The following is a 15,359-nucleotide window of genomic DNA, read 5'->3' on the forward strand; positions in this document are numbered from 1 at the left end:
GTGCCTTCCCAGTTTGCAGTTGTACCTTCTTGGCCATTAAAACCCACCCAAACAGCAAGCAGGGGATGATGCAGTGGTTGGTTGGCTGTCCCTGCAGCTGTTAGGGGTCTGGAAATTGTAAAGGGTGATTTGAAAGCACTGTAACCTCCAAGGTTTTATTGGCCTCCTCCCACTTTTGTGCTCACCAATGTTTCTCACCTGGAGGGAGCATCTCATGGGTGTGCTGCTATCATGTGTCATGCAGGCCATCCCAGATGCCCACTGGAAGCACTGTGGAGACCAAGCCACAAGAAGTCCTCATCCAAGTGCCATAAGATTTTAGTTCCACTCCCTAGAGAGCAATGCTTCTGCTCCATCCTGCCCAGGGACACACTTCTCTCCTCATGGCTGCCTCACCTTCAGGGTGCTCCTCAGAGCTCTGCCCAGGGGTGGATGTGCGCCATGTACACATGGCTTTAAGAAAGGATGTGTGCATGTCTTCTTAAAATCCCTTGTCAGGAGTCATAGTGGATAATATTCTCTGTATGTTTGGATACAAAGTGTTTCACTCCCTAAGCTTGGATTCCCCTTGTGAAAAAGAATCCTATTTTCAGAGATTTAAACTTGTAATGCCAGTGAAAAAGCAATTACATAGCAAAACACATATAAAAATGATGACAGTCATCTATCTTTTTGAAGCTTTTTGCAGTTCTGTTCAGATTTATCAAAGGTTTTTCCCCAAATGACACCTTTCTGTAAATCCGCTTCATCTGCTAGAATATCAGGTCATCAGAATGCCCTCAATGATGAATCATTAGAAAGTCATTAAAACATGGTCCTTAGTAGCAGTTGCGGTCACAGGAATGCAATAATCTAAGCCATGGCAGCACACTTAGAGATATCTAAATGTTTTTTTAAAGCTAATACACTTTTCACTTAATTACATTTTCAAATTATTCAGCCATTTTGCAGTGATTCATTGTAATTATAATCTGTATTTAATTTAAAGTAAAAAAAACCTGTCCATAATCATCCCTGGAATAAACACACTTTAGTCAGTAGTTTTGTGTCAGGGTAGAATTAACCCCACAAAAAGACCTTTTCACATTGAGTTTTTCCATACAAAATATTTGATAAAGTATTCCTAATAGTAGTGCAAAAAGATGAGTAAGTGTAGTCATGTGTATTTGAGTACAAAAAATCTCTTCAATTTACCAGAAAAAAAAAAAAAGAGGCAAGATGTAATTATTTTAGTTCAGAACAAATAATAATGTGACTTAAACTCTCAGTTTATGGGTATCTGTTTCAACAAAAACTTATTGGACATCTCCCAGAGCTGCGTGTGTCTTTACATTGAATCTGAAAATTAAAGCACATCCACTAAGTGCTCCTGATGGTCAGTAAAGAAAACCAGCTTGGAATATGTGAAAATACAGGAATGTGAGCAGAAGCCAAATGCAGCACTGACAAAATCATACACCAAATTCAACTTAAGTGTAAGATGAAAAGCCACGTGGTAAGGCTGATTGTGTTATGTCCTTGTGGATAAATTCCACTACTTTTAATAGAGCTGTGTAAACTGTATCCAAAGACAGAATTTTATCAGCTCTAAGAAATGCTACCTCATTAACCCTGCTGTTCACTACACCAGTTTCTGAAGCCTGATTTAATAAATAAATAAATAAATAAAAACAACCAAGCAACGATAACAACAAAACCACCACACATACACACACACAAATCCCAAACATTTAAACATGGGTGAGGTGAAGATCAGTGACTTTTCTCAGCTATGATGTTGGTTTACTTTTCATGAAGTTCCACAGAGCATCTTCTGCTTGGATTGTCTCAAAAGATAACATTATCAGAAACCTCCAGACCAGTTTTCAAAGAACCATCTGATGGTTCAAAATGGATCATTGTCTGTGCTCATATAATAACAGTAGTTTTAGTTCTCTATATTCTGTTGTTGAATCTGCTGCTGTTATGGCACCTTTTTGGTCTGGTGGTCTTACCTGCAGACAATTGAAGGGAATTATTATCTGACATTATCTGCAGCTGAACACTTTTAAGTCAATGGAGTTACAGAAGCAAGAAATTTGGCTTGTTATTATACTTATTTGCACTTCTGTAACACCTGAGAAAGGACTGGAACTTAATTATTATGGGTAATATCTGAACTTAGATGAAGAAATTCCCTTGTGAGGGTTTTATAGTTAAAAGTAAAACAAGATGTAAAAAACTTGTTAAAAACAATAGGAAAAAAGGAGGATACTGTAAGAAATTGATATGATTCTATGGTTGATTGGATGTGCAGCCTAATGGTCCTGAATGAATGAACTTTATTAAAAATGAAATAAATAAATCAATACCTGCAGTCCCCCATTGACCCTCATTTCTTTATTGTGGTAAATGGACCATCCACAAAGAACTGAATGGCTCATAGCTCTCTGCATTCAGCATTATGCTATTTGCCAGGACATTTGCAATTGAATCAGACTAGTAGAGCAGTTACTAAGTGAGTAAAGAGCTTTGTCTGTGTCAAAACTCAATGCTTTGATGAACACTAGATGTTCTCTGAGCACGATATTTACCTCAGTCATACATTGACAAAATATTATGATGCTTTATCATCTTGGAGTATAACCTCTTGAAACCTAGCTTTAAAAAAAAAAAAACAAACAACTATTTTAGGAGTGGGTTAAGCTAGAGCACAACATACTCAGCATGAAATAAAACTTGCAGATAAGAATCTGGTGCACGCGAGCTGCTGCAGTTTGGATATCTGCTATGGTTCCTTTCCCTGTTGCTCCCTGATGAAGGTTCCTCTACAAACACTGTTAAAAAATACTATCCACCCTCCTTAACATGCTTGGTGTATTTTGCCTTGATCCAGAGAGTTGCTTTGTACTTTCAGGTTCCCAGGAAGCATGATGGCTGTATTTGTGACTTGTATGATAAACTCTTTATTTAGGTATTTCTACAGCAGTGCCTGTTCTCCCAGAAAATCAGGATCCTGGGTCTCTGTGAAGTTCCTTAGGAACAAGACCTAAGACCGTTATTAAAAAAAAAACACTGACAAACTCATTAAAAACCTTTCCAGTCCAAAAATATAGATACTGCTCACTCGGATGACACTTGAAGAAAGGTAGATGGAATACAAGATTTAGCTTAACAGGTGAGTAGCTAGGAAATACCTTGGTGAGCAGCCAGGGAGGGGATGGCAGGCAGAAGTTTAGTTTTGGATTAGGTGTTTTATGCTTTTGAAAGACTCCTTTTGTCTGTCTTTTTGTCATTTTCCCCCAGTATGCTGGATGGTGAATGTGAAATCCAATATCAGGACCGAGTGCATTCCCCCCTCATGGAGGTCTGTAGTATGGCCCCTTCCTTTGGAGACCTTGGGGTCTCATGTAGTGCTGTGGGGACACCCCAGCCAAGGATACCCCCATTTCTGCTTCTTTGTAGCTAAGAATCCACCAGCTGGCTTGTGCTGTACCCTGACAGATATCATTGGAAGGAAAAATTACAAGGCTTGTATTTTGGAAACTGTTTCTGTCTATTATAGCGCTTGAAAGATTTTTCTTTCTAAAGTAAAAGGCAAATTACCTTTTCTATAAACTTGAAGGGAAAAATTGCACTCTACACCTATTTTCATATGAATCCTAACACCATGCTGGCATGCTTCAGCTTGCAGAAATTATGACCTGTATGACAGCACTATTTATAATGTTACTTGAAGTTTTCTATCAGCCAGTTTTACACAACGTTTTACAAGAGAAACTCAGAAATTAAGGCTCTTTGCATTTTTCTAGACTCCTTACTCAGAGCAAATGTATGTAAAACACTAATGCTCTTTCTCTTCTTCTTCAACTCCTGCTGACACATAACATCATGAGCAGAACTTGTCTGAAATGCTGAAGTAGCTTCTCATAACTTGCATTTCTTTAGTCTCTTGATATGTTGAAAGCCCACAGTGGCTCAGAAAGCAGAGTGGTTGCCTTTTCTGAACTGAGGATAGGTCAAGCTTAAAACCAGGAGCCTTCATGGAAAGAAAGATTGACCACATTCCTGCTTTTAGATACAGCTTGATAGCATTTTATTTTACTTCCACAGGATGCTATTTAAAGATGCTGGTGTTGTATGTGCTTGGGGTGTGTTTTATGCCAACTGGTAGCCCTTGTAGAACTTGAGCCAAGTCAATTCTCAAATAAAGAACAACATTATTTCTTCCTAGGATTAGCTATTAATCTGAGGAATCTCCAAGTTGAAAGGAGAAAAAGGGTATAGACAATGGACACATGGAACATCTCTGAGATATTCTAAAGCTTCAGATAGTTCTTAGTTTCTATAACGCTGAGGGCAAAAGACTAAAATATACATAAGGTGTTTATATAAATACTGAATTAAAGTGAAAAAGAAATAAAGAAACCTTAAGTTCTTAATTTACAGCTGCTATTTGCTACATTTGATGGACTAAGGAAATAATTTTTCAGTAATTATATTCTTCAACCTTAGGTACAATTCTAGCCATTTTTGAAGGTGGACTTCCTGGGAATATTTTTAATATGTTGCAGAATATTTGTAGTTTCAACTTAAAGTGATGCAAAGCATAAATAAGTAGGTGAAATATCAAATAGGAAGAGTATCCAAACTCCGTATTGTTTTAAAGAATTACTTAAAACCCATATTTAGGAAAACAATCTTCCTTCTCTGTGTACTCAAAATGTCTTTCTAAATCACTGGAACATTTGGTAGAGCAAGAGACCCAGCCTAGTAACTTAAACATATCTTATCACAAGGAGAGGTCTTTCATGATGTTATTTTGAAATTCTCAAGGATTCTCATTCAGAAGCTGCTCAGCTGCATCTATAAAAGGAATTTATAAAAATAGGTGATCAAAGTACTGTAAAGGGAATGGTTATTTTCTGAAGATTAAAGTATATTTTTGGTTACACAACTAAAAATTAAAATCGACTATTAAATCTTTTAATCTCTACATTAAGCTTCATAAAGTAAGTTTATGTGGGTCACAAATTTCAAGACACTGTTATTTTATTTTATTTTAGATCACTCTAAGTTTTCTAATTCTTAATTTGTAAACATACTCTTCAAAATTTGAAAATGTATGTGTCTCCAAGGTTTACTGCTATAAGTAAAGGGAATAAAGTACATTATTCCTAAAATATTTGAATGTGGGAAATAGGCTATGTGGGCCCTAAGAATACTGTCAAACTTTGTAAATACATTCTAAGACCCAGGTTGGTATTAAGTACGATTCAGAAGAGAACCTAAACTGTTTTTTTACAGTATTTAAGATTCACTGGCTATATGTATTTTTGAAAACTGTATTTCTAGAATCATGTATCAGTAAAAGTTTGGACTTTTGCTGCATGCAGTACCATGTTAACTAACGTGGTAATAAAATAACTTATGGTATGCTGTGGACATTTTTTTTTTCTAGTTTTAGGAAAATTATATGTACCCTAATCTTGGAGACAGTTTCTGAAAATTTCTAGGCTGACAGTATTTCAGCTCTCATTATCAAGACTTAATAACCCTAGGATAACCAGAAGTGTCATTTTTAGATTAATAGATAAGGGAGACTAATTATAGATAATTTAAAAAGGAAAGCAATCATTTAGTGACTCAGTAGATGGTAAGAAAAATTGATTTTTACTTCTTTTCATACTTCATTAAATACATGTTAGTTTCATGGGGGCAATAGTTATTCCAGATTGCACCAACTAAACCTATCAACATCCATCAGGCCCTCTTGATGGACACTAGATTCCTTCAGAGTGTTTTACTGACAAGGTACGTCTTCACCTGCACTTGTCCTTCCACTCCTTGCTGAAACAATAGGAAACTGAACCCTGCCTGCCTGGGTTGTCTTCTCTATTGTCCTCCAATGTTTTCTGGCAGGAAATGTTATGCTTGAACCAGTTCTGATGGAAATACACCTAAACACTTCTCAAAAACTCTCAGTCAATAATTGCTCAATATTTCCCCCTGTGACCTATTCCATTGCTGGGCCGTTTATGCTTAGGAAGTTATTCTTGCCCCATTTCCTGAATTTCAGATGTAAACCTGTTACATTTGGTCCTTTCATCAGTTGGGGATCTGGAGAATAATTAATTCTCTTCTGTTTTGCTGGTACTTTTGAATTGCTTTGAAAACTGTTATTATGTTTCCATTTTGGTTTTATCTTCTTGAGACTGAAGTACTCACATTTTTTCAGGGCTGCTGGTAATTCAGACCTGACACATAACAATGTGGACCAACAGATACCCTTCTTTGTGGCTGCATTGTGTGCTCTTTATGTTTAGAAGTCTCATCAGTAAGCAACGTGTAAGTATCTATCTCATATACGGAGAAAACAAGTCTTTTTTTCTTTTTAATTAATTATTTATTTTGAATTGCTAATTTGAAAAACATAGTTCCAGAGTCTCTTATACTAACTTCTGATCGCATATACTTTGCCCTTGGTGCTAGGTGTGAGTACAAATTAAAATGACGAGATAAAATTGCTGGCCCCATTGTTATCTACTAATGTCATTATTTTTGTAATGACCTTTAGTTTTGTTAAGCCACAGAAACTGCTTTAGAGAGTGTTGATGGAGACGTATACTATATGTTTGTCAGTGGTTACAGTCTTAATGGTCATCATTGGAATAGTAGCTGAGTGGGGGCTGTGACAAAAATCTAATTGTCCACAAAGACTGCGAAGGGGTCAAGAAATGCAGTGCTAAGCTGTGAGCTACTGAAGATAAACATGCCTTTGTAGGAATGAAAGAGGGAGAAAAATCAGAAGTTTTTTCTGCTTTTAAAGTTATTGTTCTATCTCAGTATAATGGGTTGGTTAATGACCACTTTAGTGCAAAGATGGTGTGATATATGAGTATGTATATATCCCTGTGCACAAACAAGTTGTGTGATCCTAAAGTCAAGTTTGAAATGAATGAATGGCCAGGCACCCTCCCTTCTCCCAAATACAAGACCTTCATGATCAGGACAAACCATCACACAGTTTGGTCTTGCCCAGATAATAAATACATTTTCACCAAAGAGTGTCTTGGACTTACCATTCTCATCTACTTTCTGTCATCCAAGTACCTGTAGCTTTAACTCTGTTCATTTAAGTGTGGGAGGAGCAGTAAAGGTGGTTGGTGACAACCAAAGAAGATTGAACAATGCCAATTAATTAAATCCTCTTGCCCCAGAAAAAAAGACCTGGTGTATCTAATAGGATATTATACTCGGAAAGAGATTAGTTAGAACAGATCCCAATCTAATTGTCTTTATAAACCACTTAGTCATTTGCCTCAAACAATGGAAGACGCAAGATCATAATTAAGGCTTCTAGCTCGTGGCAAGATTAAATGCACACCATGATAGCAAAGCAAGTAGTTGAACAGTGCAGCATGTCGTAACGTTATCGCCTCAGAGTCTATTGTTCCCTTCTGCGCCTGTGAACTGCTCTCTAATTGACTAGGAAATTGGGAACAGATGATGATTTTGGAAGCAAATCTGCTGTCAAATATATCTTAAGCAACAACATCAGTTTGGCAGAGGAGAACGTGTGTGAATGAATGAAGGGCTGCAGCTTGAGGTGTGACCACCTCAGCAGCCAGTGACACCCTGGATCTCAGCCGAGGCCAAGTGAACCCAAACGCTGGAGCCCTCATGGCTCCAAACAATTTAGCTCTTGGCACAGTCTCATCACTTCTTGTGTTGTGAAGTCCGTGCAAGCAAGTGTGGGGGTTACTGGCAGGGTGGGAAGGAACCATATAATATATATATTTATATATATTTTTGTTTTCATTTTAATTAAAACTGCCTGGAGATGTCCTCTAGGTTGAGAAAGATGGTCTTGGCCACGTATCTGGGTAACTAGATGACAAACAGCCAGGTCCTAGCAGCTGACACCATGCATGCAGAGACCAGTGATACAACCCAGGTGTCCTGGACAGATCCATGAGAGATCTTGCGTAGTGAAGGGTGCTCCTCCATCACTTAGTATTTTCACACTTTCATTTTCACCAGATCTGAAGGTGCCCCTGGCAAAGCATGTGGTCAGGCTGGCACACTGGGAGATGTGGACTTATGCAGCCTGCCCTTCTCCCAGGATCTTGATATCATTCCCTACCTAAGAGAATGATCATCTACCAAAACATGTGCATTTTGGTTTTTTATCTCCTGCAGAGAAGCAAGGCTATTGACTGACTTAGCAAAAGAGTCCAGTGACTCCAGCAACTCTCAGGACATCTGGGATCCAGAAATCTCTGCAAAAGCAATAGATTTCCCATCTGATTTTGCTCCATTAATGGGTTTATCTCAGAGGGTAGCACCTTTTCTGATGGAAATTGCAGGGTGGAGTTCAGTTAGAGCATTGTACCTGTCAGATACCTGTTCTGAAATGAGGTTACTTCAAACTTCATTTTCGCATGACAAAGCCATGTATTACAACACTGTTTTAAAATATTCTTGTCCTATTCTTGCATCTTTCATTCTCTCTCCAGACCCTTTGCCTGTCCTCATACCCATGTGCACTCTTTCCAACTTTGCTTCTAGTGGCTACACTGCAAACTGGACATGAGGATTGATTTTGCTATAAAAAAAACTCTTCTTTATTGACTGGCTTATTTTTGAGCTGGATAAGCTCCCTGACTCATTTCACAGTGCAGCCACACAAGCAGCTATTCCAGCTCTGCAGAAGAGCAATGACACACAGCACAAGGTGGGAATGAGCTGTAGGCCATGCATATCTTAAAATACCTGAATGCTTCATCTTATGAAACCTCAGCTCAAGTCTTTCCTATTAAAGTTCCTCTTCTGGGCATAAACTGCTTATACAGTCACAAACAGCATAAAAGAACATTAAAATGACACTCTTGTCTACCATTTTTGACACTCCCTGGATTATGATGGATTTACAGACTTGATTTACAGCTATGGGAACTGTTAGCTGAAAAGATGCAGAGTACTTCTCAGTACATCACATCTACACATGGGAAAAAAATTCATTCCAGCCCTCACAAGCAGCAGAAGAAAACAAATCTATAATGCTCTGAGTCCTGAAAGAGTGTAGAAAAGACAACCTTTTATTTTCCTTGCATTTTTGGGAATAAAGAACTTTGTTTTCCTAGAGTTTCTTGGAATAATATTGTTTTGTATATATATATTATATATTTATTATTTGGTATATATATATATTATAAATAAAAGTTTTTTAACAAAGGGAAGCTTGTCAGTGCAATTCAGTTGAAAAAGAAGATATTCAAATTAGGGTTTCTACAAGTAGGCATTTGCCGGGGGTTGAAACTCCTGTCACAGTCAATGCAGTCATTCATGCTTGGAGAACAGTTCATCTCACCCCAGAGCAGTCACTTGGGATGGGACTTACTTGTCTACAGGCTGCTAGTGGTTGAGATGCTCAGGAGACCTGGACAGGCTTGGCAGATAGGACAGGCACAGCAGACCTCCACACTTTAGAAGCAGCAAATGAAGATAGCAAAGATAGCTCACAGCATATAGAATCATAGATCATAGAATATCCTGAGTTGGAAGGGACCCACAAAGATCATCGAGTCCAACTCCTGCCACCACACAGGTCTACCCAGAATTGCAGACCATATGACTAAGTGAACAGAACAGTCCAAATGCTTCTTAACTCTGACAGGCTTGGTGCTGTGGCTATGTCCTTGGGGAGCCTATTCCAGTGTGCGAAAACCCTCTCAGTGAAGAACCTCTTCCTGATATCCAGCCTGAACCTCCCCTGTTGCAGCTTGACTCCATTCCCTCGGATCCTGTCACTGGTCACTAAAGAGAATAGCCTGCCCCTCCACTCACCCTTGTGAGGAAGCTGTAGACCATGATGAGGTCTCCCCTCAGCCTCCTCTTTTCCAGGCTGAACAGGCCAAGTGACCTCAGCCGCTTCTCATATGTCTTCCCCTCTAGTCCCTTCCCTTCTAGTCCCTTTGTAGCACTTCTCTGGACACTCTCCAACAGTTTCACATCCTTTTTGTACTGTGGTGCCCAGAACTGCACACAGTACTCGGGGTGAGGCCTCACCAGCGCAGAGTAGAGTGCTTCCGTTACTCTTCCCTTGCTCTTCCCTTGACCGACTTGCAATGCCATGCTTGATGCACCGCAGGATACACTTGGCCCTCTTGGCTGCCAGGGCACACTGCTGGCTCATATTCAGCTTGCTGTCAACCACAACCCCCAGATCCCTCTCTGTAGGGGGAGTGTAATGTAAGATGACGCTGGACACCTGCCATACAGCCTGTCAATTAAAGAACTCTATTCTCTCAGTACATGGTTGATGGTACTGAGTTGGTGTCCCCAGCATTTAGTACGAGCTCAGATGTGTATATATTTGAGTGCCTTTATGTAGATGTGTAGATTTAGATTTAGATGTCTTGGTCTCAGTTTGAATCCCATCCTAGATGCTTTTTTTTTTTTTTTAATAAGAAAAATCAAATGTAGTTTAATGAGAATCCTCTTTATTGATCAGTAGCTTTACTGATAAACTAAGAAATCAGCCATTTGTGGCAATTCTGGAAATACATAATATACAGATTTGGCAGTGGCTCTTTGTGTCTGTGGTCTTAAATACTGACATCTGAGACTTTGACACTTACTTACACAGGATGCTATGTGAAATTCAGCTTTTATTTTGTGCAGTCAGATGAAATGAGTAACAAATAATAAACGATGAAACACACCAAATATTCACGTTCACATCAATGCTTGTGGTCTTACAATGATATTCCTCCAACTACATCTTTCTGAACAAAACCTGTTTGCCTATATGAATGCTGATAAACAAAAAACTTCAAGGGGAAAGCTCATCTACTCTATTCAGACAGCACTTAGCAACTGCAGGATGTTTTATTTACTTGGGTATTTTGATGTTTTAGCCTTTCACCCAAACATAGCAAAATCATCCAAAGTTTGAATATCCAATATTTGATATGAAAACCATTTTCCCATGCTTTCTAAGAGAAGATAAAAAACTTCTGTGTTTATAGCACAAGGCAGACTCCCCGTCCAACAGCTAACTGGGCAAAAAATGAAACACTAATGAGTGTTCTGAGGAAATTTTCTTAATTTGGAAAAAATAGCATTCAACTATTGCTTATTTCACTTTCTTTTTTGGTCACTCTCAGAATAATTCAAGATTTTTTTTTTACAGGTGAAGTCCGAGGAAAGTGTTTGTGTCAAAACACGGTAAACTTATTCCTGAAAATGACTGAGACTGACTGCAGGAAGCATTTTTAAACATGATGAAACACAAGATGCCTAATCAGAAATAGAGCAAATGACAGTGACATTTTTATGCTGTGCATTAGCAAACTAGTGCAGAATTATTTCACTTTAAATTCATTAATTTTTAAAGTAGATAAGTATGTTATTTATTTGACTGGACACATTTTAGTTCCATGCTTTAACTAGAAATTAATAGTACTCTTGATTATATTTTGATTGGACTGTGACAGGTTTTGGCATCCTAGGTGAATATTTTCTTAAGGTATGGCTTTACAGCCTATATACTACATTGTTGAGAAGAAGAGAGCTACTAGGCTACTCATGAAAAAATACTGGCAAATGCAAATAATGCTGATTACTTTTCCCTTCTGCTATTGATCGATGTTTCCAATAAAGAGGTGCTGTATTTTACTGCTGTTAAAATTTGAGATTCTCCCTATCCTCTTGTGCTCCTCAAACTTCCTTTAATCTATCTATAACCAGAGAGAATATTTCTGGTTTTGAGGAGAAAAGTCTTTTCAGCATCACCTTGCAAGTAGGTTATTAGAGAACACAAGTCCTCCAACACCATAATCTGGCTAATGTTTCAGGGATGGTTAGAAGGGAAAAAAGAAAGAAGAAATAAACAACTCCAAAGTAAATTACCAGTGCAATGCAAAACTACTTGAAGCTAGAGGAATATATTTTCTTTTGATCTATATTGTTAGTATGCAGACCTGAATAAAATTGATAGATTAATTGGAAAATAGCCCATAGCACATTCATAGATAATGAACTGCTTATGAAGTCTTTAAACAAGATGCCCTTGCAGATCAGATGACTACAGTGTTTACTGAAATTCTTTTGCTTCTGATTCTGAAATAATTAAATCTTATACTTTTTTTTACTTTTTTTTCTTTCTTTTTTTTTTTTTTTCCCCCAATAAAATGACAGACCTCTCAAGCTACCATTTAAACATTTGAGTGGCCTAGAGATTTCAATACAAGCTAATGTCTGCTATGAAAAAAGTGTACTCTGTAGTACTGCTTGCTGTGGTTTAAGCAGAAATGGAAACAAGAGGTAAGTGTGTTTTGATAGCCAAGTACCACACAGAGCCAACATAATTCTGTGGTCTGAAGTGGATGAGAGGGACCCGTTCACCATTACCATTTATTTTCACAAGTCTCAAATCCATAGCCACTCCACAAAATTATTTTCAAACCATTTCAGAGAGATTTAAATACCACCAGGATCCCCACTGTGCCATTGGGCTTGCCAAAAGCATGGTACCAACCAGCACAGGATGTTCTGCTCAGGCTGAGCCTACTGTTCACAGGAGACAACAGGGAAAGAAATAAACTCTGTCACAGGCAGTGACAGAGGGACAGAATCATCTGTAAAGGTAGAACAGGCCATTAGTGCAGCATGTATTACCAATTTTTAGGCAGTTTTTCTTATGTTGAAATTGGTGACTTGTACCTGACGAAATACAGTTACAACACTTCCTTAACTTCATGCCAACAGGAGTGCTCCAATTCCCTATCAAATCGTTAGAGTTTGATTTCTGGTGTACATATCTCATAGAAAGTGAATCTTCATGTTAGACTCCAATAATCATTTTAAAATTGCTGATTCTTTAGCTCTGCCAGCTGTGAAACCAATGCGTTGGACAATTGCTGGACACAGATGAAGAGAGTTCATTAAAAAATATTGAACCAATAATTCACTGACATTTCTTGCTGTATTCGCCTAGCTCTATTAGTTCCTAAATCTCCAAGACCTTTTTAAACATGTGGAGTGAGACTGAGAAAATAAAATGAATCTGTTCTAATGGAGACATTTGTCACCGAGACAGATGAACATGCCTGAAGTTAAAGAACAGACACTGGGAAACTGAGGACATTGCTGAAATAAGGTTAAAACACATTATCACGAAAATTCATAAACTGAACCAGTCAAGACCAGCTGATGCCCCAGACCTCATCCAACTCTCTTTGTCTGATCAGTGAGCTGGAGCAACAATGATAGCTGGAGTACTGGCAGTCTGAAATACAGAAATGTTAAACAACAAGTAATTCTTTCCTGAATAAATGCCATGGGAAAGGCTTAAAAATTGTGTGGCCACTTAAAATACTCACCAGTTACTTAAAGGTCAGAAGAAAGTATGGTCAGGTAGCTATACACTAGCCAAGCATTCTCTGACCTTCAAACTTCAATAGCTACTTGAAAAAATAGAGAAGACATTGTATAACCTGAAGTGGTGAACTTTTAGCCCACTGAATGATGAAGGACAAATTTTCTGTTGGTGTAAACAAACCATTGTCACTGATTGTATTGATGAATACATTTCAAGTCTTCTGTTAATTACAGCATAAGTTGCATCTAGGAAAGCTGTTTCTCATTCCAAAATCAAACCATGCTATCTCTCACTGAAAGAATATGGATAATGTGTTAAATGCATGGTATTGAATGCTCATACATACTTACATATATAGGTAAAATACTTTTCTCCCCACTTTATATCTCTACTTCTGTTTCTGCTTACTAGTTCTGGTCTTTAAAGTGTATATGAAATTAGATCCCAGCTGTGGTTGAAGAATCCGTACTAACACCTGCTTTTCAAGTAAATCATCTCCTGTTTAATAGATTTCTAGCTTCTTTATCATCATCATTATTATTATTTCTTTTTTTATCCTAAGAAATACAAATTATAATTTCTAGTAGTATATAAATAGCTCATTAGCAACTTCAGACCTATAACAAAGTGGTATGTTTTAATTCTAAGGCAAAATAAAGACATGCAAATCACTATAGTACTACTACATGCACAAAGTAGAGCACTGTTTAGGAAATATTCATTCTATGGAGCCCAGTGTTCCTGCTTATACTAACAGAGAACAGCAGCAATATATGTTCATAGTTACACTCAGAATTTATGGCACTGGGTTTCTGCTGTCCACATTGGCAGATAAGCATTTTTCCTTCAGTTCATGATTTAAACATTTAAAGGAGCAACAGCAACACAAATCAGGACTGTATTTAAAGGATGGAAAAATAAACCAAAAATATGGCTGCTAGTAATGTATGAACACCGTCATATTGCTCTAGTGAGGCAAAATGGTATATCAGCAAAAAATGAATGTGCACATTTGAGTTTTAAATTAGAGAAAAGAGGCAATCAGGTAAAGTTTTCATGAGGTAAGGTAGTGGGTGATAATAAATTTGAGCTGGAGGTAAAACAAGTAAAAATAAATAGGAATAGCTGATTTAGAAACAAAAAAGGTACAGGGACTGTGATTAGAAATAGCAAGAAGTAGTTTGCCAAGACCTTAAGTAGGAAATGAGCAACACCTGTAGCAAGATAATAGGCTGTAAGGAACTGTAATTTCACCATCAGCTTGAATATAGAGACATAGGCACTGGAACACTGATGACAATCTCTCAGGAATTTCATCCAAAGATCTTTACATGACTCATTAAGAGAAGATGTATTACACTACAGTAACAGAAAGGGTCTACAAAAAGGGGACAGAGACCCAGAACAGCCCCTGCCTCTTTTCCTTCTCCACACTCTTGTCAAATATGTCTTGCTAGCCCAGTCTTCGAAGATTTTTATTATTCAGAAAAGTGCCTCAGGTCTTATTCCACATACTGAAGTTTTTATCATGATGTTAAATGTATCATGGAGCAAAAAAAAACCAACACCAAAACAAAAACAAAAAGCCCACCTCCACAGATACTACCTTCTTCTTAAAGCCAGTAACGAAATAACCTACTTCAGCTCTGTGAAATGGATATTAAAAAAAAAAATAGAAAAGAAAAAAAAAAAGAATTGGTAATGGTGAGAGTTGAAAATGTGATAGACTGAGACAGGACAAAAGAGCCATCCCTTCTCTCTACTTCTCCTGGGCACCCCAGAACTTACTGCTGCAGCTGACTGGACTGTTGGTAAGTAGCAGGTTTGGGAAATGTCATGTAAGCTCTTTCCTTGATGAGCATAAAGGCTCTCTTTACCATTCTTTCAAAGGTTACATTTGATGAGCTAGAATACCCTTCAAACACAGCAGTGTCTATTTCTCAGCTCTTATTTCCTCTCAACTTTAATATCTCTTTTGAGGGTAAAGTATTGT

General features: G+C 37.8%; 1 long non-coding RNA gene across 1 annotated transcript in view; it reads left to right on the top strand.

Moving 5' to 3' along the window:
• Positions 1 to 12,099, top strand: part of LOC110352380 (uncharacterized) — an 81,354-nt gene extending 69,255 nt beyond the window's left edge. The window contains exons 4-5 of the long non-coding RNA XR_002401288.4: positions 6,218 to 6,327; positions 11,177 to 12,099. This is a non-coding gene — a long non-coding RNA (uncharacterized lncRNA). The remainder of the gene's footprint in view (positions 1 to 6,217; positions 6,328 to 11,176) is intronic.
• The last annotated feature ends 3,260 nt before the right edge of the window (positions 12,100 to 15,359 follow it).

The sequence above is a fragment of the Anas platyrhynchos genome, chromosome 3 (assembly GCF_047663525.1).
Source record: "Anas platyrhynchos isolate ZD024472 breed Pekin duck chromosome 3, IASCAAS_PekinDuck_T2T, whole genome shotgun sequence".
Classification (NCBI taxonomy): Eukaryota; Metazoa; Chordata; class Aves; order Anseriformes; family Anatidae; genus Anas; species Anas platyrhynchos.